General features: G+C 45.3%; 1 long non-coding RNA gene across 1 annotated transcript; it reads left to right on the top strand.

Annotated features, from left to right (window-relative positions):
• LOC132511834 (uncharacterized) lies at window positions 1-26721 on the top strand. The gene is made up of 3 exons (XR_009537758.1): window positions 1-119; window positions 7715-7860; window positions 26633-26721. It is a non-coding gene; the product is annotated as an uncharacterized LOC132511834 (long non-coding RNA).
• The last annotated feature ends 930 nt before the right edge of the window (window positions 26722-27651 follow it).

Here is a 27651-nt window from a genome sequence, read left to right as displayed (position 1 = left end):
CAAGGCGTCAGCAGATGCAGTGTCTGGTGAGGGACCCGCTTCTTTGTTCATAGACGGCTGTCTTCTCACTGTGTCCTCACAGGGCAGAAGGGACAAGGCACCTCTGTGGGGTCTTTCTGGTAAGTGCATTAATCCCATTCATGAGGGCTCCATCCTCATGACCTACTCACCTCCCAAAGGCCCCACCTCCTAACACCATCACACTAGGGGTAGGTTTCAACATATGAATTTTGGGAGGGCACATTCAATCTATGGCAACCTTCATCCACAGTGCTTAAACTATCTCAAGCTATTTCAAGTGTTTGCAAGTAAAAGGGACAGGGTTTTTCTTTAAACTGAAGTATAGTTGATTTACAATGTTTCAGGTGATTCAAATTTTCAGATTCTTTTCCATTATAGGTTATTAGAAGATATCGAATATAGTTCCCTGTGCTATACGGTAAATCTTTGTTGTTTATGTTTTATATAGTAGTGTGTATCTGTTGTTTTTTTTTTCTGTGGTACGCGGGCCTCACACTGTTGTGGCCTCTCCCGTTGCGGAGCACAGGCTCCGGACGCGCAGGCTCAGCGGCCATGGCTCATGGGCCCAGCCGCTCCGTGGCATGTGGGATCTTCCCAGACTGGGGCACGAACCCGCGTCCCCTGCATCGGCAGGCAGACTCTCAACCACTACGCCACCAGGGAAGCTCCAGTAGTGTGTATCTGTTAATCCCATGTTCCTGATTATTCCCTCCCTCTCCCCTTTCCCCTTTGGTAACCATAAGTTTGTTTTCTATGTCTGAGAGTCTGTTTCTGTTTTGTAAATAAGTTCACTGGTATTATCTTTTTAGATTCCACAGATAAGTGATATCATATGGTATTTGTCTTTTTCTGTTTAACTTACTTCACTTAGTATGATCATCTCTAGGTCCATCCATGTTGCTGCAAAATGGCAATATTTCATTCTTTTTGTGGCTGAGTAGTATTCCATTGCATATGTGTACCACATCTTCTTATCCATTCATCCGTTGATGAATGGTTGCTTCCATGTCTTGGCTACTGTCAATAGTGCTGCTGTGAATATTGTGGTGCATGTATCTTTTCAAATTAGAGTTTTTGTCTTTTCCGAGTATACACCCAGAAGTGGGATTGCTGGATCATATGGTAACTCTTTTTAGTTTCTTGAGGAACGTCCACACTGTTTTCCATAGTAGCTACACCAATTTACATTCCCACCAACAGTGTAGGAGGGTTTGAAAAAAGGGACAGTTTTGATTCCAAGCCTCTGGAAGCAGTTGCCTCCTAGTGAGTTGGTATTAGATTGAACTACACAGAAACAACAATGCCAGATCATCTTTGGTCTATACAAATAGCAATCTTAACTTCACAGTTGCAGTGCCACATCCCCCAGGCAGACCTACCCCCAAGAGGCAATGTGAGGCCCACGGAAGTCTCCAATCCATCCCGTTCCTCCCACATTCCTTGTTGACCCTCCACTCTACAAAGTTTTGCCTGATGTTATGCTGGATTCATGATATGAAATGCCAACGGTTCTCTGGAATCACTGGGAACTTGTGACAAATTCCAATACCTGGGATTAACTATGGAGACTTTCATCATTGAGGTCTGGGGTGTGTGCATGCTTAAGTTCCCTGGTGGTTCGCATGCACAGACCTGGCTGAGACCCTGGGCTTAGTGCAAGGCTTCCCACCCTTTGCTGTATATTAGATTCACCTGGAGATCTAAACTATCCTGATGGCCAGGCTGCACTCCATACCCTTTAAGCCAGTATCTGGGAACCGGGCATCAGCATTTTGTAAAGATCTCCAGGGGATGCCAATGGGCGGCTAAGTTTGGGAACCACTGGCACAGTGAATGATGGGCTTTGCTGACCTTTATTTGCAGATGCAGGAGTCACCTGCATCCCAGCACTGACCATATCGTCAGGGAGTGAAGACAGCGCAGGGAGGACAGAGACCTGGCTACGTGGGGCTCCGGTTAGGGCCTGGGTCAAGCTTACCTGTTCACCTAGTGCCGCACTCGCTGGCTTTGTCACCTGGCTCTATGCCTCTTGAGATGGGATACCCGCTAAGCCTTGCTGCCTCCGCCCCTTCTATTTCCCGGGCAGCTCGCCTTCTGATGCCCACAGCGACAGACACATTTGGGAGCTGCTTCCCCTGCCTGGGAGTGCAGCCCAGGACCCGCCAGGGAGCGTGTTGCCATGGCGATCATGGCATACTGCTCCCTAGCCCCTTCTGCCACTGTAAAAGCCCTGTGAAAAATTAGAATTCACAGGGCTTTTCAGGCTGCCTGGACTTCTCCACAGGAAGGGGATGTGGGAGATTTTTGCCCTCTGTGCTTTGGGAAGATGGGGCAATGAGGGAGGGGACAGCAGCCTCAAAACAAAACCCCAGGTTTCCTGGTCTCTTGGGATATATGAAGACATCTACTTTCTTAGAGCAAGGGTTGTCAACCGTAACCGCTGCCAGGATGTTTGTCAAGAGGAAAATGAGTGGGGATGTAGGAAGCAGAAAGAGCCATTTCTTCAGGTGGAGGAGGAGGGCAGAGATGGATGGAGGACACGGAGGGGGGGCATGGGGGCTGCATCGAAGGGGGATCCATAGAGAGAAAACCACAGCTGAAGAAAGAGGATGAGACTGAAGGGCTACATGGAGCAGTGGTGGGTAACCTGGTGAAGAAACCAGGGAATTTAGCCAGGAAGAAGAGATGGATTGGAGAAGAGAAGACTGATAAAGAAGTGTGCACTAGTTACCTATTGTTCTGGACTAATTCCTGCAAAACGTAGCATCTTAAAACAATGATAGGGGCTTCCCTGGTGGCGCAGTGGTTGGGAGTCCGCCTGCCGATGCAGGGGACGCGGGTTCGTGCCCTGGTCCGGGAAGATCCCACATGCCGCGGAGCGGCTGGGCCCGTGAGCCATGACTGCTGAGCCTGCGTGTCTGGAGCCTGTGCTCCACAACGGGAGAGGCCACAACAGTGAGAGGCCCGTGTACCATAAAAAAAATCCAAAAAAACCCAAAAAACAATGATAAATATCTATTACCTCACAGTTTCTGTGGGTCAGGAATGCGGAAGCCGCTGAGCTGGGTGCTTCTAGCTTGGGGTCGCTCATGAGGTTGCAGTCAAGATACTAGCAGAGGAAATTCCCTGGCGGTCCAGTGGTTAAGACTTGGGCTTTCACTGCTGTGGACCTAAGTTCAATCCCTGGTCGGGGAGCTAAGATCCCACAAGCTGTGTGGTGTGGCAAAAAAAAAAAAAAAAAAAAAAAAAGCTACTAGCAGGGGCTGCATCATCTGAAGGCCTGACTGAGGCTGGAGGACTAACTTCCAAGATGACTCACTCATGTGGTTGATGAGCGGGTGGTGGTCGTTGGCAAGAGGCCTCCATTCTCAACACATGGAGCCTCTCCAAAGGGCTGCTTGAGTGTCTTCATGACGTGGCAGCTGGCTTCCCCCAGAGAGAGTGATCCAAGAGCCGGTAAGAGAGAGCCGCAGTAATATTTGTGATCTAGCTCCAGAAGTTATTTTCTACACTATGTTTCTACACTATCTTATTGGTTACACAGCCCTACGTGGGGCTGGGAGGGATTATACAAGGGCGTGAATACCAGGAGGGGAGCCTCACCGGAGGCCCTGTTGGAGGCTGGCTACAACAAGGAGAAAATCCTTTCTGAGTCATGGGACTATCGAGTATATTGTGCAACTTAATCCCTGCACAAGGACACCAGGCATATGGGACAAGTGGGGATTGCAATCCAGGCTGAACCCTGATAGGCTGGCCATGCCCCAGCCTGAGCAGGCAGGTATGCCTTTTTGCAGTGTGCCTCTCTAGGAGAGGTACATGCACTATTCCTACAAAGGTATAGCTTGTGCCCCAGTCTCAATTTATCAGGACACTTTTAATTGTAAATAACAGAAAATCAACAACAACAGCAACAACAAAAGAAGAAGAATGTATGGTATTGATTTCTATAAATGAAGGATGCAGGGATATGAAGCTTCAGGCACGGCTGGATCCAGGGTCTCAAACAGCGTCCTGACCTCTCTGTATCTTAACTCTGCTTTCTTTTGATTTGATGCAACTCTGTCAACTTTATTCTTTATTCTCATCATGGCAGGCAGCATCTCCAGTCTTACTGACTCTCAGGTTCAGCCTAGGTATGGAGATTCTCCAAGTATTTGAAATAGAACTTCTGACCCTGACTCTCTTTGACCCCTGCCTTGAACATTCGCTGGGGGCAAGCAGATGGGACTCGCTGGTTGGCTTAATCTGTAATATATGGCCACCCCTAGAAACTAAGGGGGCGGGCTCAGCTCCATCCAGCAATTTCAAAGAAGTCTTCCCAAGAGGAGGTGCTGGATGCTGGTGCCGGAAAAAGGAGGGATAATGCCGGGAAGGTAAAAATCACAGTGGTCTTCCGTAGCTCCAAAGCAGCATTTGACTGAATCAGGAAGGAGAGTGTTCCTCCTGGAGTCCTGGGGTGATGCTAATGATCAGAAGATGGGCCAGATTAGTGCTGAGACATGGCCGTAAAGGAGGAAACATGTGACTGCTCCCTTAGGTGGGGTCAGAGGCCTTGACTTCCCTTAGGCTTGGCTGGTGGAACCCTGGATGATAGGCTTGTGATCTAAACTACAGACCTTTTAGAATTAAAAAGGAGAATTTTATTTTCAGATTACTTTTCCCAACAGTAACATATAAACTAGAAGAGAGAATCTATCCACTTATCAGCTTTTCCATCAAACACATTTGAATTGCTTCCTCCTCGCCATGACAACTTGTGATGAAACAATGCTTTAAAAAAACTGGGGAAATATAGGTGCAAATCCAGGACTGGCCCGGTTTAGAATTTAACTGTCAGTACCCACTGCTTCTCCATCCATATCTACTCCCAGGCATGAGCTAGATGAGCCCGACTCTCTTTCTGGAGTTGGAGACCTCCCCAGATACACCCATGTGGGCAGTTCCAACTTTGGTGATGAAGTTGTCCTGCTCTGTCTGTTCCCCTGCTTGAGTCATGGGAAACTTCCATAATCGACATATTCTTCTCCAGCTGGGGACCCTATCAATTCTACCACCTTACCATCCCTCAGCGTTAAAAATCCTTGCCCCTTCCCTTGCGCAGCAATTCCTGGTTCACTACGCATCCCTCTGTCCCGAGGCAGAGAAGAGAGAGCAACACATGGAGACCGGCAATTCCGGTTCGAGCTGGAGAAACAAGATTCCTGGTAGCTCGATGCTGCCATCAGATCCAGCCTCCTGCTGGCACGTCTATGGCTCTCTCCTTTAAGGGTCCTCATCTATATGTTAGTAACTCTGCCAAGGATGATTTAAGATTCTGCTAAATTCTGCATTTTAAAACCTGACTCTGCGAAAATTTGCTGGAGAAATGGCTTCTATTTTTAAAGGGGCTGATTCTTTCTTTTTTCTGATTATTTTCAAGTGAAAGTTGAATTTAACGGAGCAGTTTTGAAAGCCCAGCTGCACCGTGAATCCTCCCTAAGCTGTGCAGAACTGGGTCAGTGTTTCATAAGTGAGAGGCACTTCTACTGGTGGTCTGGTGATGTAACAGATAATTGTAGGGGGCATGGGATGAGCATTTAAAATGATGTTAAACTGAAAATTTTATGAGTATCAAACTTAGGATTTCATGAAATTTTTTTCTAGCACGAGGTGAAAGTAGAAAGCTATATTATTAGCTCAGAATTTATTTGAAGACAAATGTTAGTAAACAATTACACTATTGGTGTGCAGACTTGGCAAAAGTCATGAAGGTGACTCTATTCATTTCCCATGGCTGCTGTAACAAACTACTACAAGCTCGGTGGCTTACAAGAACATACATTTTTTTCTCTCACAGTAGTGGAGGCCAGAAGTTTGAAATCAGTCTCCCTGGCCTGGTCCAGTTTCACGGCCTCCAAAGGCTGCAGGGGAGAATCTGTTCCTTGCCTCTCCCACCGTCTCTGGTGGCTGTGGACATTCCCTGGCTTTTGGCCACGTCACTCCAATCTCTGCCCCTCTGGTCACATTGCCTCTTCCTCTTCTGTGTGTAGCAAATGCTCCCTCTGCCCCTCCTTTTATAAGGATGCATGTGATGGCATTTAGGGCCCACCTGGATAATCCAGGATAATCTCCCCATCTCAAGATCCTGAATTTAGGATAAACAAGAAGGTCCTGCCGTATAGCACAGGGAACTAGATTCCATATCCTATAATAAAACACAATGGAAAAGAATCTATGTATATGTATAACTGAATCACTTTACTGTACACCAGAAACGAACACAACATTGTAAATCAACTCTACTTCAATTTTAAAAATATCTTGAATTTCATCACATCTACAAAGCCTTTTGGGAATTCCCTGGCCGTCCAGTGGTTAGGACTCAGTGCTTTCACTGCGGAGACTTGACCCCTGGTCAGGGAATGAAGATCTCACAAGCCACGAGGCTCAGCCAAACAAAAAACAAAAAACAAACAAAAAGTCTTCTTTTTCCCCCCCCCCCAAACAAGGCAACGTATTCACAAGCACCAGGGATCGGGGTGTGGATATCTTTGGGGGGAAGGGGGCTATTATTAAGCCTATCACAGTGGCACAGGAATTTGGAACAGAGCAAGTTAAGAAATGAGGCTTCCTGCCTGCAGAATTCATACACCCACCTGCGGGTCTGCACCTGCTGCAATGGATGTTGCCCTCTGTTCCCATCTCCCTCTCACTAAGGACACTAGAGGAGAGGGATGTACAGGGGGAAGGACAGTCTCCAGGCTCCTGTTGCCTTTGGAGAAGAGACACTTGTGGGGGCAACCCTGGACCCATTCATTCCCCACAGCCTGTGATTCTTGGACAGATTCCCTGGTGCACACCTCGGCAACAGCTACCCTGAAAAATAGGACTTTAAAATTTCCCAGGTTCCAATGAGTGTGGTTTCGCTCCATACAGATCCCTACCTTGGGGCCCCCTCTCAGACTTGCACTGTATTTATTTAAATTGCTTTTGAAATGTTAATCACCGAATGTTAATAACAGTAATTATTCTTGATTTTCCTTATGCGGTCCATTTATTAACGGGAACTGATACTATTCATGATTTCACAAGGAAGCATGAGCTCTAGAAGCAGGCTAACGGGCTTGGCTTGTGAAATTAACGAAGACATCTTCTTATTGCGTAATCAGTAAATTCGACACGGGATGATGGCGTTTAAGGGAAAGGTGTGGGAACAGCTTCTCGCGAGATCTGATTAGTGCGTTCACAGCGAGAGCTTGCTCTTGGGAGCCTTTCTGGAAGGAGGGTTTATCAACTGAACTCCCGTAATTCAGCAAGTTGAGTGAAAGTGTGCAAGCGAGGCAAGTGGGAGGGACAGTCTCTGTCTCCATCAGCTTTGATCCCATCCGGCCTGCTCCCCACTCCCATGCCCCCGCCGCCCTCCGGGCATCTGCATCTGCGCGGGCCTGTAACTGCTCTGACTCCAGTGACACCAGCAAGTGACGTCTCCTTTGGCCAAGCAGACAAGAGCTGACCAGAGGAGCCAGGGAGCTCCGGGGCAGAGGCCTGACGGTCTGCAGCTGGCGAGAAGGAAGCCAGACCAGTGTTAGGCATTAGCTCTTCCTCAGAGCAAAGACTGAGAACCTTGCCAGGGAAGAAGCTTGTTCTAAACCCCCCAAAGGTGAGAGGCCTGAAGATGACCTTTCTTTTTTTTTTTTTTTTTTTCTGGCAGCGCCCCACGACTTATGGGATCTCAGTTCCCCTACCAGGGATTGAACCCTGGCCATGGCAGTGAAAGCCCGGAATCCTAACCACTAGGCCACCAGGGAACTCCCCTGATGACCTTTCTTTGACCTTGACCTTCTTGGGGCTTACCAGGTGAGTGAGAGATGCTGGCGCCGGACACCCCGCATTTTCCTGCTCTGCTCCTGGGGCTCCCAGCGATCCTGATTCAAATCCCAGGGTGGGGTGTTTTCCCTACACAGGGTCCTTTTAAATGAAAGACGTGCTCTTCAGGAAGATAGGAGGGCCCTGAGGGCTTTGGTCAAACACAGAGCAGACCTCCTCAGGCAAAGAGGATGAAGTGGTACAGAGGCTGGGGTCCTAGCTTACAGGGAGACAAAGTTCTGATCCCAGCTGGTTAGAGACACGTGGGGAGGGACATCTTGCTGGATTTATTCACAGGACCTTTCACTAGTGACCAATAGTTAGAAGCAATAAAGATAGGCCTCAAACGATAAAATTTTAAAAAAGAAGCTTGAACCTTATATACATATTTACATATAATAAATGGGGATTGATCTCATTATAAATTATGCAGGAAGCATATAGAATTTTTTTTTTACCTGAAGTATAGCTGATTTACACTGTTGTGTTAATTTCTGCTGCACAGCAAAGTGATTCAGCTATACATATATATACTACCTTTTTTTTTTTTTTTTGGCCTAGCTGCATGTGGGATCTTTGTTCCCTGACCAGGGATCGAACCCATGCCCCCTGCGTTGGAAGTGTGTTGTCTTAACCACTGGACCACCAGGGAAGTCCCTATACATTCTTTTTCATATTCTTTTCCATTATGGTTTATCACAGGACATTGAATATAGTTCCTTGTGCTATACAGTAGGACTTTGTTGTTTATTCATTCTATATATAGTAGTTTGCATCAGCTAATCCCCAACTCCCAATCCATCCCTCCCCCATGCACTCCCCCTTGGCAACCACAATCTGTTCCCTATGTCTGTGAGTCTGTTTCAGTTGCATAGATAGGTTTATTTGTGTAATATTTTAGATTCCACATATAAGTGATATCATATGGTATTTGTCTTTCTCTTTCTGACTTACTTCACTTAGTATGATAATTTCTAAGTCTATCCATGTTGCTGCAAATGGCATGATTCCATTCTTTTTTATGGCTGAGTAGTATTCCATTGTATGTATGTACCACATCATCTTTATCCATGCATCTGTCGATGGGCATTTAGGTTGCTTCCATGTCGTGGCCATCGTGAATAGTGCTGCTATGAACATAGGGGTGCATGTATCTTTTTGAACTATAGTTTTGTCCAGATATATGCCCAGGAGTGGGATTGCTGGATCATATGGTAACTCTATTTTTAGTTTTTTAAGGAACCTCCATATGTTTTCCGTAGTGGCTGCCCCAACTTACATTCCCACCAACAGTGTAGGAGGGTTCCCTTTTCTCCACACCCTCTCCAGCATTTGTTATTTGTAGACTTTTTAATGAAGGCATTCTGAATGGTGTGAGGTGGTACCTCATTGTAGTTTTGATTTACATTTCTCTAATAATTAGTGATGTTGAGCATCTTTCCATGTGCCCATTGGCCATCTGTATGACTTCTCTGGAGAAATGTCTATTTAGGTCTTCTGCCCATTTTTCAATTGGATTTTTTTTTTTTTGTTATTGAATTGTAGGAGCTGTTTGTATATTCTGGAAATTAAGCCTTTGTTGGTCACATCATTTGCAAATACTTTCTCCCAGTCTGTAGGTTGTCTTTTCATTTTGTTTATTGTTTCCTTTGCTGTACAAAAGCTTGCAAGTTTAATTAGGTACCATTTGTTTATTTTTGCTTTTATTTCTATTGCTTTGGGAGACTGACTTAAGAAAACATTAGTATGATTTATGTCAGAGAATGTTTTGCCTATGTTCTGATCTAGGAGTTTTATGGTGTCATGTCTTATATTGAAATCTTTAAGCCATTTTGAGTTTTTTTTTATATGGTGTGAGGGTGTGTTCTAACTTCATTGATTTACATGAGGCTGTCCAACTTTCCCAACACCACTGGAAGCATATAGAATTTGCCTTATTATTTTTTTGGATAAATGTTCTCCAAACTATCATGTTTATAACAAACAGCATTTAAATAAAATAAATTTATTTTCTGACTTAGAATATTAAAAAAAAATCCCAAGTCCAGTGGGGTGATGAGGTCAGAGACTTTAAAATTCCCTCCAGTCCTAGGAGTCTGAGTCCTTTATGAGTCTCTCATGCCCTCCTCCTGGGCAGAGCTGTGGGGTGGACAGAACCTGGGCTCTGGCATCCGGCAGCCCCAGGTTTGAATCAAATCCCACTACTCACAGCTGTGCGGTCTTGGGTTTGTCACTTCACTGGTCACTTGTCCTTGTCCACAAAAGTGGAGATACCGTGTCCCTTGTGAGGTTGTTGGTAATTACGAGACAGAAGGACATTGGGCCAGGTTCCTGAGTCCTGACAAGCGGCCTGCCCCCTGATGTCGGTTCATGAAGTGGCCGTTGAGTCCCCCCAGTGTGTTCACTGAAGCTTGTGGCCAATCCCAGCTTGGACCTTCCTGTCCCTTCCCTACCCGGCCTCACCCTGCCCCTGCCTGGTTTTGCAGGTGGACACTGTCCAGGTGCATCTGGGCACCTAGGGTTGGAGAGGCAGGAATCCAACTAGAAGAGCCAGAAAAATTCCAGTACAGGGAGGGCCCGAGAGAAGTCCCAACAGAGGACGGAACAGACCTGGCCACATGGACCCCAGAGCCATGGAACACTTTGCTTGTTACACCAGTTGCGCCTCCCTTTGGGGACCTCCAGCCAGTGTTTTCTGGTTAGGGTTCCATCAACAGTTTCCTCTGTGGCGGTGGAGACCGGCCAGGTGTGATCTGAGGGGAGGTAGTGGGGAGCCCTCCCTAGTGGCCATCGCCGAGCATGTCAACCAGGGGCCTCTTGAGGCTGTTTGTCATCCCCACCAACCCCTTCTCCATCCCACCTTCTCAGTGCCTTGTCCTTTCTGAGCATGTTTTCCCAACCTGGCCACTGCCTCGCTACACAAGGCCAGAGACCATAAATTAGAGATCCAGGGCTCTAATTTACTTGGCCAGCACAGTGTTGTTGAAACATTTTATTACATGCCAATACTTAAACATCAGATTTGACATAAAAATCCAGGTATGTCATTTCTCTTGAAAAATCAGAAGCTCTGGCAGCACTGAGCTTGGGCATCTGCCTGGCAACAGTGGCGAAGGCAGTTTACAAAACAAGCAAAAATCCCTGCCCTCTCGGAGTTTACGGTCTGGTGGGGGAGGGGAGAGAGAAGGAGCCCTTAACAAAGCCAATTATGATGCATATATAGAGACAGGGGAGGTCAGACCAAGCAGGGCTTATGGGCCACTTAAAGCAGCGGTCCCCAACCTTTTTGCCACCAGGAACCGGTTTCGTGGAAGACAATTCTTCCACAGAAGGTGAGGGGAATGGTTTCGGGATGATTCAACCGCATTACATTTATTGTGCAGCTTATTTCTATGATCATTACATTGTAATATATAACGAAATAATTGTACAACTCCCCATAATGCTGACAGGAGGGGAGCTCAGGCGGTCGTGCGAGTGACGGGGAGGGGCTGTAAGTGCAGATGAAGCTTCGCTCGCTCGCCCCCTGCTGGGCGCCCTGCTTCCTAACAGGCCACGGACCGGTGCCGGCTTGGGGACCCCTGACTTAGAGGCCAAAGGCTTTCACTCCGGTAGACTGGGAGTCACAAAAGCGTTCCGGGGAGGCTGATGTTACTTTCGACTAGGTCGTTCTGGCTGCTGTGTGGGCTGTAGGGCACAGGAACAGGGGCAGAAGGTCCCGTTAGGGGGCTGCTGTTATCATTCAGGTGGAGGTGACTAGGATGGTGTTAGTCAAGGAGATTGGAAGTGGTTGGTACGGAAGAGAATTAAAACCTCCCGAGTACATACAAAAGCATCTCCCCGCCCCCGTATCTCCTGACCTCTGTTCCCACCCAGGCAGAGGGTCCCTGGTTGCAGCCCCATCAGCTGTGGCCTGAGCCACTATCCACTGGACTGGAGGGTTACCCTCCCCCCAAGACTTCACAGGTAGCCCATGTTGGTACAGCCCCAGGGGGTCACTCACCAGGACCCAGAAGAATACCAGTCTGTACCCCCAACATTTAGAAGACACAGGCAAATGCCAGCCCCCAGTGTGGCCAACGGGACAGTGAATTTTGTTAAAGCGACTTCTCTCATTGAGTCCTGATAATGAGGGATCTTCTGGAGAGAGCAGAAAGGTCGTAACAAGCAATACGGCTGCCACCCGTGTGGAAAACTCTGAAACTTCTGAAGTTTTCAGCTATAAGCAGCACAGCTGTCCTGAGGCCGCCATGCTGTGAGGAAGGCCAACGTCCCATAGATGGAGAGGCCCTGAGACTAGTTGAAGAGAGAGGCCCAGCCAGCCCCCAGCTGCTCTGGCCACTGTCTGATTGCAATTGCATGAGACCAAGGCCAGAACCACGCAGCCGAGAACTTCCTGAATTCCTGACTCATAGAAATGACTATCTTTATTTTAAGCCGCTGAATATTGGAGTGGTCTGTTATACAGCAGGAGATCACTAGAATAGCTCTTGACTTCAAAGAACTTAAAATCGAGTTGGAAAAAAGCCAAGAGGTAAGTGAACTTAGCCAAGTTTATTAGACAGTACCAGCAGTCTGGATGACCAAGGCCCGAACTATAAAGCCCTATGTATGTACATATAGTAAATATAGCCACCCTCGCACCCCACCTTTTCTCTCCCTCCACCTATCTTCCTCCTATATTTGCACCTATAAAGCCCTATCTATGTAAATATAGTAAATATAGCCACCCTCGCACCCCACCTTTTCTCTCCCTCCACCTATCTTACTCCTATATTTGCACCTATAAAGCCCTATCTATGTAAATATAGTAAATATAGCCACCCTCGCACCCCACCTTTTCTCTCCCTCCACCTATCTTCCTCCTATATTTGCACCTATAAAGCCCTATGTATGTAAATATAGTCAATATAGCCACCCTCGCACCCCACCTTTTCTCTCCCTCCACCTATCTTACTCCTATATTTGCACCTATAAAGCCCTATGTATGTAAATATAGTAAATATAGCCACCCTCGCACCCCACCTTTTCTCTCCCTCCACCTATCTTACTCCTATATTTGCACCTATAAAGCCCTATCTATGTAAATATAGTAAATATAGCCACCCTCGCACCCCACCTTTTCTCTCCCTCCACCTATCTTACTCCTATATTTGCACCTATAAAGCCCTATGTATGTAAATATAGTAAATATAGCCACCCTCGCACCCCACCTTTTCTCTCCCTCCACCTATCTTACTCCTATATTTGCACCTATAAAGCCCTATCTATGTAAATATAGTAAATATAGCCACCCTCGCACCCCACCTTTTCTCTCCCTCCACCTATCTTACTCCTATATTTGCACCTATAAAGCCCTATCTATGTAAATATAGTAAATATAGCCACCCTCGCACCCCACCTTTTCTCTCCCTCCACCTATCTTCCTCCTATATTTGCACCTATAAAGCCCTATGTATGTAAATATAGTCAATATAGCCACCCTCGCACCCCACCTTTTCTCTCCCTCCACCTATCTTCCTCCTATATTTGCACCTATAAAGCCCTATGTATGTAAATATAGTAAATATAGCCACCCTCGCACCCACCTTTTCTCTCCCTCCACCTATCTTACTCCTATATTTGCACCTATAAAGCCCTATGTATGTAAATATAGTAAATATAGCCACCCTCGCACCCACCTTTTCTCTCCCTCCACCTATCTTACTCCTATATTTGCACCTATAAAGCCCTATGTATGTAAATATAGTAAATATAGCCACCCTCGCACCCCACCTTTTCTCTCCCTCCACCTATCTTACTCCTATATTTGCACCTATAAAGCCCTATGTATGTAAATATAGTAAATATAGCCACCCTCGCACCCACCTTTTCTCTCCCTCCACCTATCTTCCTCCTATATTTGCACCTATAAAGCCCTATGTATGTAAATATAGTAAATATAGCCACCCTCGCACCCCACCTTTTCTCTCCCTCCACCTATCTTACTCCTATATTTGCACCTATAAAGCCCTATGTATGTAAATATAGTAAATATAGCCACCCTCGCACCCACCTTTTCTCTCCCTCCACCTATCTTACTCCTATATTTGCACCTATAAAGCCCTATGTATGTAAATATAGTAAATATAGCCACCCTCGCACCCACCTTTTCTCTCCCTCCACCTATCTTACTCCTATATTTGCACCTATAAAGCCCTATCTATGTAAATATAGTAAATATAGCCACCCTCGCACCCCACCTTTTCTCTCCCTCCACCTATCTTCCTCCTATATTTGCACCTATAAAGCCCTATGTATGTACATATAGTAAATATAGCCACCCTCGCACCCCACCTTTTCTCTCCCTCCACCTATCTTCCTCCTATATTTGCACCTATAAAGCCCTATGTATGTAAATATAGTAAATATAGCCACCCTCGCACCCCACCTTTTCTCTCCCTCCACCTATCTTACTCCTATATTTGCACCTATAAAGCCCTATGTATGTAAATATAGTCAATATAGCCACCCTCGCACCCCACCTTTTCTCTCGCTCCACCTATCTTACTCCTATATTTGCACCTATAAAGCCCTATGTATGTAAATATAGTAAATATAGCCACCCTCGCACCCACCTTTTCTCTCCCTCCACCTATCTTCCTCCTATATTTGCACCTATAAAGCCCTATGTATGTAAATATAGTAAATATAGCCACCCTCGCACCCACCTTTTCTCTCCCTCCACCTATCTTACTCCTATATTTGCACCTATAAAGCCCTATGTATGTAAATATAGTAAATATAGCCACCCTCGCACCCCACCTTTTCTCTCCCTCCACCTATCTTCCTCCTATATTTGCACCTATAAAGCCCTATGTATGTAAATATAGTAAATATAGCCACCCTCGCACCCCACCTTTTCTCTCCCTCCACCTATCTTCCTCCTATATTTGCACCTATAAAGCCCTATCTATGTAAATATAGTAAATATAGCCACCCTCGCACCCCACCTTTTCTCTCCCTCCACCTATCTTACTCCTATATTTGCACCTATAAAGCCCTATCTATGTAAATATAGTAAATATAGCCACCCTCGCACCCACCTTTTCTCTCCCTCCACCTATCTTCCTCCTATATTTGCACCTATAAAGCCCTATCTATGTAAATATAGTAAATATAGCCACCCTCGCACCCCACCTTTTCTCTCCCTCCACCTATCTTACTCCTATATTTGCACCTATAAAGCCCTATGTATGTAAATATAGTAAATATAGCCACCCTCGCACCCCACCTTTTCTCTCCCTCCACCTATCTTCCTCCTATATTTGCACCTATAAAGCCCTATGTATGTAAATATAGTAAATATAGCCACCCTCGCACCCCACCTTTTCTCTCCCTCCACCTATCTTCCTCCTATATTTGCACCTATAAAGCCCTATCTATGTAAATATAGTAAATATAGCCACCCTCGCACCCCACCTTTTCTCTCCCTCCACCTATCTTACTCCTATATTTGCACCTATAAAGCCCTATGTATGTAAATATAGTAAATATAGCCACCCTCGCACCCCACCTTTTCTCTCCCTCCACCTATCTTCCTCCTATATTTGCACCTATAAAGCCCTATCTATGTAAATATAGTAAATATAGCCACCCTCGCACCCCACCTTTTCTCTCCCTCCACCTATCTTCCTCCTATATTTGCACCTATAAAGCCCTATGTATGTAAATATAGTAAATATAGCCACCCTCGCACCCCACCTTTTCTCTCCCTCCACCTATCTTCCTCCTATATTTGCACCTATAAAGCCCTATCTATGTAAATATAGTAAATATAGCCACCCTCGCACCCCACCTTTTCTCTCCCTCCACCTATCTTCCTCCTATATTTGCACCTATAAAGCCCTATGTATGTAAATATAGTAAATATAGCCACCCTCGCACCCCACCTTTTCTCTCCCTCCACCTATCTTCCTCCTATATTTGCACCTATAAAGCCCTATGTATGTAAATATAGTAAATATAGCCACCCTCGCACCCCACCTTTTCTCTCCCTCCACCTATCTTCCTCCTATATTTGCACCTATAAAGCCCTATGTATGTAAATATAGTAAATATAGCCACCCTCGCACCCCACCTTTTCTCTCCCTCCACCTATCTTACTCCTATATTTGCACCTATAAAGCCCTATGTATGTAAATATAGTAAATATAGCCACCCTCGCACCCCACCTTTTCTCTCCCTCCACCTATCTTCCTCCTATATTTGCACCTATAAAGCCCTATGTATGTAAATATAGTAAATATAGCCACCCTCGCACCCCACCTTTTCTCTCCCTCCACCTATCTTACTCCTATATTTGCACCTATAAAGCCCTATGTATGTAAATATAGTAAATATAGCCACCCTCGCACCCCACCTTTTCTCTCCCTCCACCTATCTTCCTCCTATATTTGCACCTATAAAGCCCTATCTATGTAAATATAGTAAATATAGCCACCCTCGCACCCCACCTTTTCTCTCCCTCCACCTATCTTACTCCTATATTTGCACCTATAAAGCCCTATGTATGTAAATATAGTAAATATAGCCACCCTCGCACCCCACCTTTTCTCTCCCTCCACCTATCTTACTCCTATATTTGCACCTATAAAGCCCTATCTATGTAAATATAGTAAATATAGCCACCCTCGCACCCCACCTTTTCTCTCCCTCCACCTATCTTACTCCTATATTTGCACCTATAAAGCCCTATCTATGTAAATATAGTAAATATAGCCACCCTCGCACCCACCTTTTCTCTCCCTCCACCTATCTTCCTCCTATATTTGCACCTATAAAGCCCTATCTATGTAAATATAGTAAATATAGCCACCCTCGCACCCCACCTTTTCTCTCCCTCCACCTATCTTACTCCTATATTTGCACCTATAAAGCCCTATGTATGTAAATATAGTAAATATAGCCACCCTCGCACCCCACCTTTTCTCTCCCTCCACCTATCTTCCTCCTATATTTGCACCTATAAAGCCCTATGTATGTAAATATAGTAAATATAGCCACCCTCGCACCCCACCTTTTCTCTCCCTCCACCTATCTTCCTCCTATATTTGCACCTATAAAGCCCTATCTATGTAAATATAGTAAATATAGCCACCCTCGCACCCCACCTTTTCTCTCCCTCCACCTATCTTACTCCTATATTTGCACCTATAAAGCCCTATGTATGTAAATATAGTAAATATAGCCACCCTCGCACCCCACCTTTTCTCTCCCTCCACCTATCTTCCTCCTATATTTGCACCTATAAAGCCCTATCTATGTAAATATAGTAAATATAGCCACCCTCGCACCCCACCTTTTCTCTCCCTCCACCTATCTTCCTCCTATATTTGCACCTATAAAGCCCTATGTATGTAAATATAGTAAATATAGCCACCCTCGCACCCCACCTTTTCTCTCCCTCCACCTATCTTCCTCCTATATTTGCACCTATAAAGCCCTATCTATGTAAATATAGTAAATATAGCCACCCTCGCACCCCACCTTTTCTCTCCCTCCACCTATCTTCCTCCTATATTTGCACCTATAAAGCCCTATGTATGTAAATATAGTAAATATAGCCACCCTCGCACCCCACCTTTTCTCTCCCTCCACCTATCTTCCTCCTATATTTGCACCTATAAAGCCCTATGTATGTAAATATAGTAAATATAGCCACCCTCGCACCCCACCTTTTCTCTCCCTCCACCTATCTTCCTCCTATATTTGCACCTATAAAGCCCTATGTATGTAAATATAGTAAATATAGCCACCCTCGCACCCCACCTTTTCTCTCCCTCCACCTATCTTACTCCTATATTTGCACCTATAAAGCCCTATGTATGTAAATATAGTAAATATAGCCACCCTCGCACCCCACCTTTTCTCTCCCTCCACCTATCTTCCTCCTATATTTGCACCTATAAAGCCCTATGTATGTAAATATAGTAAATATAGCCACCCTCGCACCCCACCTTTTCTCTCCCTCCACCTATCTTACTCCTATATTTGCACCTATAAAGCCCTATGTATGTAAATATAGTAAATATAGCCACCCTCGCACCCCACCTTTTCTCTCCCTCCACCTATCTTCCTCCTATATTTGCACCTATAAAGCCCTATCTATGTAAATATAGTAAATATAGCCACCCTCGCACCCCACCTTTTCTCTCCCTCCACCTATCTTACTCCTATATTTGCACCTATAAAGCCCTATGTATGTAAATATAGTAAATATAGCCACCCTCGCACCCCACCTTTTCTCTCCCTCCACCTATCTTACTCCTATATTTGCACCTATAAAGCCCTATCTATGTAAATATAGTAAATATAGCCACCCTCGCACCCCACCTTTTCTCTCCCTCCACCTATCTTCCTCCTATATTTGCACCTATAAAGCCCTATGTATGTAAATATAGTAAATATAGCCACCCTCGCACCCCACCTTTTCTCTCCCTCCACCTATCTTCCTCCTATATTTGCACCTATAAAGCCCTATGTATGTAAATATAGTAAATATAGCCACCCTCGCACCCCACCTTTTCTCTCCCTCCACCTATCTTACTCCTATATTTGCACCTATAAAGCCCTATGTATGTAAATATAGTAAATATAGCCACCCTCGCACCCCACCTTTTCTCTCCCTCCACCTATCTTCCTCCTATATTTGCACCTATAAAGCCCTATGTATGTAAATATAGTAAATATAGCCACCCTCGCACCCCACCTTTTCTCTCCCTCCACCTATCTTACTCCTATATTTGCACCTATAAAGCCCTATGTATGTAAATATAGTAAATATAGCCACCCTCGCACCCCACCTTTTCTCTCCCTCCACCTATCTTCCTCCTATATTTGCACCTATAAAGCCCTATCTATGTAAATATAGTAAATATAGCCACCCTCGCACCCCACCTTTTCTCTCCCTCCACCTATCTTACTCCTATATTTGCACCTATAAAGCCCTATGTATGTAAATATAGTAAATATAGCCACCCTCGCACCCCACCTTTTCTCTCCCTCCACCTATCTTCCTCCTATATTTGCACCTATAAAGCCCTATCTATGTAAATATAGTAAATATAGCCACCCTCGCACCCCACCTTTTCTCTCCCTCCACCTATCTTCCTCCTATATTTGCACCTATAAAGCCCTATCTATGTAAATATAGTAAATATAGCCACCCTCGCACCCCACCTTTTCTCTCCCTCCACCTATCTTACTCCTATATTTGCACCTATAAAGCCCTATGTATGTAAATATAGTAAATATAGCCACCCTCGCACCCCACCTTTTCTCTCCCTCCACCTATCTTCCTCCTATATTTGCACCTATAAAGCCCTATCTATGTAAATATAGTAAATATAGCCACCCTCGCACCCCACCTTTTCTCTCCCTCCACCTATCTTCCTCCTATATTTGCACCTATAAAGCCCTATGTATGTAAATATAGTAAATATAGCCACCCTCGCACCCCACCTTTTCTCTCCCTCCACCTATCTTCCTCCTATATTTGCACCTATAAAGCCCTATCTATGTAAATATAGTAAATATAGCCACCCTCGCACCCCACCTTTTCTCTCCCTCCACCTATCTTCCTCCTATATTTGCACCTATAAAGCCCTATGTATGTAAATATAGTAAATATAGCCACCCTCGCACCCCACCTTTTCTCTCCCTCCACCTATCTTCCTCCTATATTTGCACCTATAAAGCCCTATGTATGTAAATATAGTAAATATAGCCACCCTCGCACCCCACCTTTTCTCTCCCTCCACCTATCTTCCTCCTATATTTGCACCTATAAAGCCCTATGTATGTAAATATAGTAAATATAGCCACCCTCGCACCCCACCTTTTCTCTCCCTCCACCTATCTTACTCCTATATTTGCACCTATAAAGCCCTATGTATGTAAATATAGTAAATATAGCCACCCTCGCACCCCACCTTTTCTCTCCCTCCACCTATCTTCCTCCTATATTTGCACCTATAAAGCCCTATGTATGTAAATATAGTAAATATAGCCACCCTCGCACCCCACCTTTTCTCTCCCTCCACCTATCTTACTCCTATATTTGCACCTATAAAGCCCTATGTATGTAAATATAGTAAATATAGCCACCCTCGCACCCCACCTTTTCTCTCCCTCCACCTATCTTCCTCCTATATTTGCACCTATAAAGCCCTATCTATGTAAATATAGTAAATATAGCCACCCTCGCACCCCACCTTTTCTCTCCCTCCACCTATCTTCCTCCTATATTTGCACCTATAAAGCCCTATGTATGTAAATATAGTAAATATAGCCACCCTCGCACCCCACCTTTTCTCTCCCTCCACCTATCTTCCTCCTATATTTGCACCTATAAAGCCCTATCTATGTAAATATAGTAAATATAGCCACCCTCGCACCCCACCTTTTCTCTCCCTCCACCTATCTTCCTCCTATATTTGCACCTATAAAGCCCTATGTATGTAAATATAGTAAATATAGCCACCCTCGCACCCCACCTTTTCTCTCCCTCCACCTATCTTCCTCCTATATTTGCACCTATAAAGCCCTATCTATGTAAATATAGTAAATATAGCCACCCTCGCACCCCACCTTTTCTCTCCCTCCACCTATCTTCCTCCTATATTTGCACCTATAAAGCCCTATCTATGTAAATATAGTAAATATAGCCACCCTCGCACCCCACCTTTTCTCTCCCTCCACCTATCTTACTCCTATATTTGCACCTATAAAGCCCTATCTATGTAAATATAGTAAATATAGCCACCCTCGCACCCCACCTTTTCTCTCCCTCCACCTATCTTACTCCTATATTTGCACCTATCTTGCTCCTATATTTGCTCCTATCTTGACTGACCTTCCAAATCCTTGATTCTCATCATAGGTTTGCAGTTCTCTGCAGGGCTGACACTTTCTCAAACTCGCAACCTGCTAAAGCCCTAAGTTAACAAGCTACCTGGTCTCCCCAACTTCACTTTGGATATACTGCCAAGAGTGGAATCAGGGATGTTTAGACCACAAGTCCCTGGTTCCGGTTCCTAGTTCTTGGCAACAGTCATCACATAAATTTTCCAACAAGAGACACATCCGCATAATTAGACCAACGATATCGCAGACTCAGACACATGCAAAGAGGGCAGGGCCGAGAGAAGGGTACTATTCATCAAAACCTCATCATAAATTCAAGCTGAAGGACTGAAAAGAAACAAAACATGGACACTCCCCAAACCCGGCAGCTGGACCTCTCACTGAAATCCTGAAATCACTGCCGCTCAACTCAACATCTGGGAGAGAATAAAAAATAATAAAGATTTACAAAGAACAGATGCTGGACAATTACCAATTGAAGTGCGGATTGGGAATATAAATTCACCAAGAGCCTAAAGACAGAAATATGCATTGGCACGTGGGTCTTAGGACTGTGAATTTCATCCAGCTGTGGCTACCGTTCTTTTTTATTATGGCTAATATTTAGTTAGCAAATGCACTTTCTAAGCAATGAACATAATTATGTTCAGGTTGACATGACCTGAATTAGGGTTACTGAATTTTTTTTTTAAATATTTATTTATTTATTTGGCTGCGCCGGGTCTTAGTTGTGGGATCTTTAGTTGCAGCATGCGAGCTCTTAGTTGCAGCATGTGGGATCTAGTTCCCTGACCAGGGATCGAAGGGGGGGTCCCCTGCACTGGGAGCGTGGAGTTTTAACCGCTGGACCACCAGGGAAGTCCCAGTGTTACTGAATTTTTACTTCTTCAGCACTGGCAGTGGACTACAGTGTCCGAAAAGATTTGGGTGCTGAGCCATAGCCCCAAGGAACGTTGGGAAGAATGTTGTATTTACATTTGAGAGACCTGGGTTTAAGTCTTGACTCTTCCAGTTACTAGTTGCATGAAATTGGCATTTTTTAACCTTCTGAACTTGTGAAGATGTCAATAGAGATAAGACTTGCCTCACAGTTTTTTTTTTTAATACTTTTTAAAATTTAATTAATTTATTTATTTTTGGCTGCATTGGGTCTTCGTTGCCGTGCGCCGGCTTTCTCTAGTTGCAGCGAGCAGGGGCTACTCTTTGTTGTGGTGCATGGGCTCTAGGCGCGTGGGCTTCAGTAGTTGTGGCACACAGGCTCAGTAGTTGTGGCTCACGGGCTCTAGGGCGGAGGCTCGGTAGCTGTGGCGCACGGGCTTAGTTGCTCTGTGGCATGTGGGATCTTCCCGGACCAGGGCTCGAACCCATGTCCCCTGCATTGGCAGGCTGATTCTTAACCACTGCCCTACCAGGGAAGCCTGCCTCACAGAGTTTTTATGAGGATTAAGTTAGGTAATTTATCTTCAAAACTCCTGCAACATTGCTTTTAGCTTCTTCATCTATGATACATGAACAATACTTCTGTCACAGAATTGAGTTACATTGTAAGGATTCCTTAGCTTATGATACTACTTAAGCTACTTTTAAGACATGTAAGAAACTTTTGGTTGTAAATAACAGAAAGTGAGACATAGCAGCTTTAAAATGAAAGGTTTTGAATTGTTTTAGTCAAAGATAAGGCAGGAGGTAGGTGGTTCCACTGTAGGATCAATGATGTCAGGCATTGAGTCCAAGTCTCTGCTCTCCATGTGACTCTCCCCTCATGGTGACAAGATGGCTGCTTCAGTGCCAAGCATCACATCTTCACACCAGAACATCCAAAGCATGAGAGGAGAGGAATCTATTCAGACACCTCTCTTATCAAGGAGGAAACATTTCTTAAACACTTCCCACAGATTTCCCTTTTCATCTCATTGGCTAGAACTGGCCCATGGCTATCTCTTGCTGGGAGGGAATCTGGGGAAATGAATGTCCGCATTTCCAAAAGCTAACATGGGTAGCCACTTCTACCAGCAAGGACAAAAGGAGAGAAAAATAACTTTGGGGTAGGAAACACACATTCTGGGCCTTTCACTGTAACATACGTGAGCGTGCTTACTATGAGGGGACCCATTAAATGGAGGTAGCATTTATGGAGTACTTACTGTATACTAGGCATCATTCAAAGTGATACATGCATCACTTCATTCCATCCTCTCAACAGCCCTATGAGGAGGAACTGCTATTATTCTTGTTTTATAAATGTGGAGACTGAGGCACAGAGAAGTTAATAAACTTCCCCAAGGCTACGCAACACATGAGTGTTGGGCCAAGATGTTGATCTGAGTCAGAGCAGATTGAGTCTTCACGGTGGGACCAAGGTGGATGCTCAGCTCACCTCTAACATCTTGCTTTTCCTCATCTCACCTCAAGGTCCAGTGGGTTTGAGTTGTCATGTGGTTGTTGGATTACCTATTTATCTATCTTAGGAGTGCTCACGTTCATGAAGCATTACCATAAAGCAATGAGATCTTTGAAATTGTCCAGAATTTACATGTTTGAATTGTGGCGGTCATTGGGGGGTGGGGACCTCCTGGTTAGATTCACCGGGTCAGTGAGGTCAGCGACCCTGACTCATCCTGGGATGGATTTGCACTCATCCCTTTACCTGGGGGCTGAGAGATCGTCTCCAGGGATGGGGACAGCAAGCTGGGGGACACCTGGGCTTTAGCTGTGCTCAGGAAGGTCCTGTGACCTGGGCTTGGAAGGAAGAGCCTAGCACAGACCACGGGGCCCTGGGGAGAGGGTGAGAGCCTGGCCTGAGGAGCAGGACCCAGCCGCGGAGCCTGAGGTTCTGGGTACAGCACCTGGATCTTCCCTGAGGGAGAAGGTCTTCTGTAAACGTAAAGAAGCATCTCTAACCCTGCGTGATCCCAGGCCGGGGAGCAGGACAGTGAGGAGGAGAGCTCTTTCCCAAGCTGTTCTGGAGATAAAAGCCAGCCCAGCATTCCAGGGCAGAGCAGAGCACAGCAGGGCCGGCCAGCGTCGGGGGCTGGAAAGCAGCAGGGCCGCTGGTGCTGACACGGAGCCCCCTGAGCCTGGGGAGAGACAGCCCAGGGCACTACCAGCTGTGGACAGAGGTCTTTCTTTGACCTCCTATTTTGTGCCAGGCCTGGGCTGGCTCAGCCCATGCCCTCTACAGATTCATTGACCAGTGAAAAGGAAATTAAAACAGTGCGCTGAATTCCGGGACGGGGAAGTGCAGGGTGCCAGGAGTGCCCGCAGGAGGGGCAGGGCCCAAACAGGCTTCTAGAAGCTTCTTACTAGGGCTTTCCTAATCTCTGTCCCGCTTTCTCGTGCTTGTTCTTCCCTACAGCACCCCAGCCTGCAGAGGGTAGCCAGATTTGTCATCCCGAAGCAGTGTTTTCTCCACCTTTTTACCATTACCACCCCTCCCCCACCCCATGAAATTTTAATACTGCAGATATATTGTATGTCTGCTTATGTATTGTACACATATCTGTGCTTTATACATATAAAAGGTAAGATTATTCCACCTCCCGAGAACCAATTTTTGATCCCTCATTGGCAAAATCACCCCTAAAAGAAAAAGCCCATTTCCCACTGATTGGCCATAGGGTGGTCCTTGGCTACGCTCCAGTATCTTGTGTAAAGCCCTTCAGTCTTTTCTGAGGGGTGTGTAGTCGAGCCCTTTAATCTGCTGCTGGAATGTTAAGGTGCGGATGAAGGGCACACCCAGGAAGACAGTAGCCAGTCGTTGGGCTGGTAATCCGTTGCTCCATGACAATTCCTCTGAAATGAAGCCACTCAAGACACACGTGACCTTTTGGTTTCTTTGGGTTGGGAATCCGGTGAGGCTTACTTAGCTGGGTCACCCGGCTCAGGGTGTCCCACGGGCTTCAGCCAAGATGTTGGCCAAGGCCAAAGTCATCTCAGGCTCAACTGGGGAAGGATCTGCACCCAGGCTCCCTAGTGAATGATCACTGGCAGGCTTCAGTTCTTTCCAGCCTACTGGACTAAGGACCTCAGTTCCTCAGCGGCTACTGTTTGGAAGCCCCCCTCAGTTCCCTGCCGTAAGGGCCTTTCCGTAGGGCAGCTTATAACATGGGAGACAGTGGGTGGGTGGAGGGGAGCGGGAGAGGAAGAGGGGGAGGGAGACAAAGGGAGAGAGGCGGAGAGGGCAAGCAGGAGAGAGAGTGTGTGTGAGTGGAGCAGACGTCAGTCCTTTGTATCTCAGGAGCATCACGTTTGCGGTGCTCTTTTCCTTAGGAGGCACTGGGTGGGTCCCAGGAGGCAGAAACTTTGGGAGCCATTTCAGAAGCTGCCCACTGCAGGGGTCAAGCTGAAATCAGGCAACAAACAGGTCACAAAAGTCAGGCCGTGGGTGGTCTAGGGAGGGTGGAGGGTCAACATTCCAGGCAAGCAGTTCAGGAACTGTTATTAGGGCAAAGCCACGGGCCAGTACCAGAGGAGTGAACCGGAATCAGGCATCTGCAGGAATCAGAATTCCAATCGAGGTGTTGGGTCAAGTTGGGAAGGATTCCCCTGGCCCCAAGCAGCCCAGGCAGCAGAGATGACGCAGGGCAGCAGGAAATGTGTAAAACTTGGTGATGGCTACCTCAGCCGGGAAGCTTCTTACACGCCATCTGCCTGATAATGATGCCCCCAGACCTTGGTGGGTCCAGGGAGCAGTGATGCTCTTTAGGAAGGAGAGGAATTGGGCAGCTAGAGGCAGGGCTCAGAGCAGACAGGGAAGCAGCACAGGAAAGGCTCTGGAACTAACCTGGTGGGCCTTGCATCCTAGCCCAGCTGTTGCTTGTTGTGGGACCTTGGGAAAGTAAATTTTTCTTTTTTATAAATTTATTTATTTTATTTTATTTATTTATTTTTGGCTGTGTTGGGTCTTAATTGCTGCGTGCGGGCTTTCTCTAGTTGCGGCGAGAAGGGACTACTCTTCGTGGCGGTGCGCGGGCTTCTCATTGCGGTGGCTTCTCTTGTGGCAGGGCACGGGCTCTAGGTGCACAGGCTTCAGTAGTTGTGGCATGCGGGCTCAGTAGTTGTGGTGCACGGGCCTAGTTGCTCCACGGCATGTGGGATCTTCCCGGACCAGGGATCGAACCCATGTCCCCTGCATTGGCAGGCGGATTCTTAACCACTGCTTTACCAGGGAAGTCCCTGGGGGGAGTATATTGACTTCAACCTGAGTTTTCTCCTCTCTAAGATAATACCTAACTCACAATGAGGCTGAGAAGATGAAGTGAGATACTAAAAACCCTTAGTACAGTATCTGCTGCAGGGCAAGCACTCAATAAATGTTCATTATTGTTATTATCATTATTATATAAAAGTAGTACGCTTAGAAAGGAAAATGAGTTCATTCCTTAAAATCAAAGCAACAATAACAAAAAGAGCTGAATCTTTTATGGTTGAGAAGATGCCACTTGAAGGTCTAACACAATTTCTTATTTACAAATGTGGCAGGCATGGTGAGAACTACAGCTGTTGAGTGGCTACTCCATGTCAGACATTGAGCGAGGTACCTTATAAATTATCTTCGTGCCATCCTTTCAACTCACATAAATGATGGGTTATTATTCCCATTTCACAGATGAAGCATCAGAGATCCAGAAAGATCCAGTATGTTGCTGAAGGCCATGCAGTTAACAAGAGTCAGCTATAATTTACATTATAATTTACATACCATAAAACCACCCATTTTAAGTGTACAATCCAATGATTTTTAGTGTGTTTACAGAGTTGAGTAATCATCACCACAGTCTAAGTTTAGAACATTTTTATCAACTCCCAAAGAAATCACATACCATTAACTGTCACTCCCCTTTCCTCTTCTTCCCAGCTCCTGGAAACCTGTAATCTTCATTTTGTCTCCATAGATTTGCCTATTCTAGACATTGTATATAAATGGAATCATACAGTATGTGGTCTTTCATGATTGGCTTCTTTCACTTAACATGAGGTTTTTCTAGATTCATCCGTTTGTAGCATGTATCTGTACTTCATTTTTTAATTGTTGAATAATATTCCATTGTATGTATACATCACATTTTGTTTACCCATTCATCTGTTGATGGGCACTTGGGTTATTTTCACCATTTGGCTATTGTGAATAATGCTGCTTTGAATATTGGTATAAAAATATCTAAGTTTCTGCTGTCAATTCTTTTGGATATATACCTAGGAGTAGAATTGCTGGATCATATGGTAATTCTATGTTTAACTTCTTGAGGGACTGCCAGACTGTTTTCCACAGCAGCTGCACCATTTTACTTTCCCACCAGCGATGCACAAGTGTTCCAATTTCTCCACATCCTTGCCAGCACTTGTTATTTTTGATTCTAGCCATCCTAGTGGGTGTGAAGTGGTATCTTATTGTGGTTTTGATTTGCATTTCCCTGATGGCTAATGGTGTTGAGCATCTTTTCGTGTGCTTATTAGTCATTTGTATATCTTCTTTGGGGAAAATGTCTATTCACATGCTTTGCACATTTAAAATTGTGTTTTTAAAAATATTTTTAATTGAATTGTAATAGTTCTTTATATATTCTGAGGGCAAGTCCCTGATCAGGAAAAGAATTTGCAAATATTTCCCCTCATTCTGTGGGTTGCCTTTCCACTTTCTTGAGGGTGTTGTTTGAAGCACAAAAGTTTTTAATTTTGATGAATTCCAATTTATTTTTTCTTCTATTGCTTACGCTTTTTGTGTGATATCTAGGAAATCATTGCCTGAGCCAACTTCATAAAGATTTACTTCATGTTTTCTCCTAAGAGTTTTATAGTTTTAGCCTTAAGTTTAGGTGTATGATCTATTTTGGGTTAATTTTTAGATATGATGTTACATAGGGGGCCCCAATTAAT

The sequence above is a fragment of the Lagenorhynchus albirostris genome, chromosome 20, assembly GCF_949774975.1.
Source record: "Lagenorhynchus albirostris chromosome 20, mLagAlb1.1, whole genome shotgun sequence".
NCBI classification, from domain to species: domain Eukaryota; kingdom Metazoa; phylum Chordata; class Mammalia; order Artiodactyla; family Delphinidae; genus Lagenorhynchus; species Lagenorhynchus albirostris.
The sequence above is the reverse complement of the archived record's forward strand: the minus strand, read 5'-3'. Positions and strand labels throughout refer to the sequence as shown.